Here is a 5,376-nt window from a genome sequence, read left to right as displayed (position 1 = left end):
GGATTTCCCCTTCAGCTCCGGGTTCGGGGCCCCAAGCACCTGGACCAACCTGGGACCCCGGTGAGCTTTTTTGACTTGGCTTAATTCGTGTGACCCTCTGGTTCATTGTAGCACTGGCGAATGGTTCGGGGTTTATACACCCGGGCCACTACTATTCACTTGGTATGGGTGATTTTTCCACTGGAGTGCGATTTGCCGAAATCGTGCCGCCGCGTGTGCCATCCCACCAGCGACTTACGTTTTCGCCGGTGGGATGGCAGGTGATGGCATCTAGGGGAGATTAGTCGCCCACGAAAAAAATAAGCGACTAATCTCCCAGTGTGCCAGAACCCTTAAACTTTAAACATGACTATGGGATTCTAGTGAAATCATTAGAAGTATAGATACAATTGTCTATCAGTTTATTATCAGTTCAGTTGTGTTTTAAGTGCCCCTTCCCCCCTGCCCCTTCCTGGATGTATAAAATACATTAGCACAGTGCTGTCCAACTTCTGCAGTGCCGAGGGCCGGAATTTCTCGCGCATACATGGTGAAGGGCCGCTAATAGAAACAAGTTTTGACCACTCCCCCCTTTAAAACCACACCCATTTTATCACAATGGTGGTAGTGCAGCGAAAACCCAAAGGCTTGGTCCTCACTACAGGAATATCAACCGTCATTCATATGTGAAAAAATTATATTATGTCATATTAAGACACACCCTAAAATCCATATGACTCCTCCTCCCCTGTGGATAGCACAGCAACCCCCAGCATATAATTACACACCTAAGGGACCATTTAATGGCCATTTCCAACTGCTAACAAACTCCCAGAACAAACCCCTGCCAGGTTCACCTCCCACAGGCAGCATACGGTAGAAAAAGTATATGGCACACACAGGCATCACTCTGCCTGCCCTATGCTACCTGTGTGTGCGCCATACTCTGCCTGCCCTATGATGCCTGTGTCTGCCATATGCTGCCTGTGTGTGCCATACTCTGCCTGCCATATGCTGCATGTGTGCCATACTCTGCCCTACCCTGCCTGTGCCATTGCCATACTCTCCCTGCCATATTCTGCCTGTGTGTGCCATACTCTGCCTGCCCTGCCTGTGTGTGCCATACTCTCAAGGCTGTGGAGTCGGTAGATAAATTCTCGGAGGCAATTTTGGGTACCTGGAGTCGGAAAAAAATGAACCGACTCCGACTCCTACTAAATTTAAACAATTTGAACAATGCATAGATTAAAAGGTGTGAACAGTACAGGGGATTAGATGTTTAAACAATACAGAGGGATTACAGCCTGAATCTGAGGTAAGAACCATGCAGTTAATCTCAGTACTGATACCATTTAAAGTGGGCCGCCAGTTGGACAGCACTGCATTAGCATATTAAAAACAGAGGAGTCGGAGAATTTATCTACCGACTCCACAGCCCTGCCTATAGTAGCAGTGGGGGGATAATAGCCTCTGCGAAGGGACTGGGGCTGTGGGATAGCAGGTATAGTAGGGAGAGATGGTGCCTATAGTAGCAGTGGGGGGATAATAGCCTCTGGGATGGGACTGGGGCTGTGGGATAGCAGGTATAGTAGGGAGAGATGGTGCCTATAGTAGCAGTGGGGGGATAATAGCCTCTGGGAAGGGACTGGGGCTGTGGGATAGCAGGTATAGTAGGGAGAGATGGTGCCTATAGTAGCAGTGAGGGGATAATAGCCTCTGGGAAGGGGCTGTGGGATAGCAGGTATAGTAGGGAGAGATGGTGCCTATAGTAGCAGTGGGGGGGATAATAGCCTCTGGGAAGGGACTGGGGCTGTGGGATAGCAGGTATAGTAGGGAGAGATGGTGCCTATAGTAGCAGTGGGGGGGATAATAGCCTCTGGGAAGGGACTGTGGCTGTGGGATAGCAGGTATAGTAGGGAGAGATGGTGCCTATAGTAGCAGTGGGGGGATAATAGCCTCTGGGAAGGGACTGTGGCTGTGGGATAGCAGGTATAGTAGGGAGAGATGGTGCCTATAGTAGCAGTGGGGGGGATAATAGCCTCTGGGAAGGGACTGGGGCTGTGGGATAGCAGGTATAGTAGGGAGGGATGGTGCCTATAGTAGCAGTGGGGGGATAATAGCCTCTGGGAAGGGACTAGGGCTGTGGGATAGCAGGTATAGTAGGGAGAGATGGTGCCTATAGTAGCAGTGGGGGGGATAATAGCCTCTGGGAAGGGACTGGGGCTGTGGGATAGCAGATATAGTAGGGAGAGATGGTGCCTATAGTAGCAATGGGGGGATAATAGCCTCTGGGAAGGGACTGGGGCTGTGGGATAGCAGGTATAGTAGGGGGAGATGGTGCCTATAGTAGCAGTGGGATAATAGCCTCTGGGAAGGGACTGGGGCTGTGGGATAGCAGGTATAGTAGGGAGAGATGGTGCCTATAGTAGCAGTGGGATAATAGGCTCTGGGAAGGGACTGGGGCTGTGGGATAGCAGGTATAGTAGGGAGAGATGGTGCCTATAGTAGCAGTGGGGGGATAATAGCCTCTGGGAAGGGACTGTGGCTGTGGGATAGCAGGTATAGTAGGGAGAGATGGTGCCTATAGTAGCAGTGGGGGGATAATAGCCTCTGGGAAGGGACTGTGGCTGTGGGATAGCAGGTATAGTAGGGAGAGATGGTGCCTATAGTAGCAGTGGGATAATAGCCTCTGGGAAGGGACTGGGGCTGTGGGATAGCAGGTATAGTAGGGAGAGATGGTGCCTATAGTAGCAGTGGGATAATAGCCTCTGGGAAGGGACTGGGGCTGTGGGATAGCAGGTATAGTAGGGAGAGATGGTGCCTATAGTAGCAGTGGGGGGGATAATAGCCTCTGGGAAGGGACTGGGGCTGTGGGATAGCAGATATAGTAGGGAGAGATGGTGCCTATAGTAGCAATGGGGGGATAATAGCCTCTGGGAAGGGACTGGGGCTGTGGGATAGCAGGTATAGTAGGGGGAGATGGTGCCTATAGTAGCAGTGGGATAATAGCCTCTGGGAAGGGACTGGGGCTGTGGGATAGCAGGTATAGTAGGGAGAGATGGTGCCTATAGTAGCAGTGGGGGGATAATAGCCTCTGGGAAGGGACTGTGGCTGTGGGATAGCAGGTATAGTAGGGAGAGATGGTGCCTATAGTAGCAGTGGGGGGATAATAGCCTCTGGGAAGGGACTGTGGCTGTGGGATAGCAGGTATAGTAGGGAGAGATGGTGCCTATAGTAGCAGTGGGATAATAGCCTCTGGGAAGGGACTGGGGCTGTGGGATAGCAGGTATAGTAGGGAGAGATGGTGCCTATAGTAGCAGTGGGATAATAGCCTCTGGGAAGGGACTGTGGCTGTGGGATAGCAGGTATAGTAGGGAGAGATGGTGCCTATAGTAGCAGTGGGATAATAGCCTCTGGGAAGGGACTGGGGCTGTGGGATAGCAGGTATAGTAGGGAGAGATGGTGCCTATAGTAGCAGTGGGGGGGATAATAGCCTCTGGGAAGGGACTGGGGCTGTGGGATAGCAGGTATAGTAGGGAGAGATGGTGCCTATAGTAGCAGTGGGGGGATAATAGCCTCTGGGAAGGGACTGGGGCTGTGGGATAGCAGGTATAGTAGGGAGAGATGGTGCCTATAGTAGCAGTGGGGGGATAATAGCCTCTGGGAAGGGACTGGGGCTGTGGGATAGCAGGTATAGTAGGGAGAGATGGTGCCTATAGTAGCAGTGGGGGGATAATAGCCTCTGGGAAGGGACTGGGGCTGGGGGATAGCAGGTATAGTAGGGAGAGATGGTGCCTATAGTAGCAGTGGGATAATAGCCTCTGGGAAGGGACTGGGGCTGTGGGATAGCAGGTATAGTAGGGAGAGATGGTGCATATAGTAGCAGTGGGGTCACTTTGCAGTCACGTTGTTAAATAGATCCCACAAGGAAAAGTGAATAGAGATTTTATTCTACCCCTTCAAATGGGAATCATTTCAACTCAAAAGAGTTAAAAGCACTTACTGCGTTCAGTAAAGAGTTCTTCCCCAGGCATTCATCAGTAATCACTAAGAGCTGGACTCACATGTGTGTGTATATATAGCCGAGCGAAGAAGATGCTGACTCGGCTCTAAATGTACTAATAGAATTTGAAGAATGCGCCGAATAGGTGCCAAACGTTGCGTGTTAGAGACGTTCCCCAGGCCTTACGTCGCTGACGTAGTCGCTTAGCGTCACATTTTCGTTATGTCATCCTGGGTCTAAGCACACAAAAACATCCCCCCACAAAAAAAAAAAAACAGCCCCCAAAATTATCTAACACACCAAAAACAAAGCACACCCCAAAACTCTTCCCCATAGCTCAAAATTGTGCAGCGTGTCAACATATCCGAAAAAAAAATTAAATAACCACCCTTCAAAGAAAATAAAAATTCACACCCCAAAACTCATCAGCACCCTTTAACCCAAAAAATACAAGCACCCCACATATAAGCAGGCTCCAACAACCCCCTAATATTAAGGGCACACACCTTACAGGGACCAGCAAGTGCGAAAGATCCACAGCCTCCACTGAACAGCAAGTGCCCCAGTATTCACTACCTGTAACCAGCCATCCTCTCCATAGCAACCCAATACTCACTCAGCGCTGTGCCACTACCTGTAACCAGCCATCCTCTCCATAGCAACCCAATACTCACTCAGCGCTGTGCCACTACCTGTAACCAGCCATCCTCTCCATAGCAACCCAATACTCACACAGCGCTGTGCCACTACCTGTAACCAGCCATCCTCTCCATAGCAACCCAATACTCACACAGCGCTGTGCCACTACCTGTAACCAGCCATCCTCTCCATAGCAACCCCATACTCACACAGCGCTGTGCCACTACCTGTAACCAGCCATCCTCTCCATAGCAACCCCATACTCACACAGCGCTGTGCCACTACCTGTAACCAGCCATCCTCTCAATAGCAACCCAATACTCACACAGCGCTGTGCCACTACCTGTAACCAGCCATCCTCTCCATAGCAACCTAGTACTCACTCAGCGCTGTGCCACTACCTGTAACCAGCCATCCTCTCCATAGCAACCCAATACTCACTCAGCGCTGTGCCACTACCTGTAACCAGCCATCCTCTCCATAGCAACCCAATACTCACACAGCGCTGTGCCACTACCTGTAACCAGCCATCCTCTCCATAGCAACCCAATACTCACTCAGCGCTGTGCCACTACCTGTAACCAGCCATCCTCTCCATAGCAACCCAATACTCACACAGCGCTGTGCCACTACATGTAACCAGCCATCCTCTCCAGCCCGAGAAACCACTGAGGAGCGCACTCACCCATGAGCAGTCATTTGAAAAAGACGCCGATAGTTACGTGTTGGAGACGTCGCTACGTCATCACGTTGTC

Source organism: Xenopus tropicalis, chromosome 10, assembly GCF_000004195.4.
Source record: "Xenopus tropicalis strain Nigerian chromosome 10, UCB_Xtro_10.0, whole genome shotgun sequence".
Taxonomy (NCBI): domain Eukaryota; kingdom Metazoa; phylum Chordata; class Amphibia; order Anura; family Pipidae; genus Xenopus; species Xenopus tropicalis.
Note: the sequence above shows the minus strand (reverse complement) of the source record.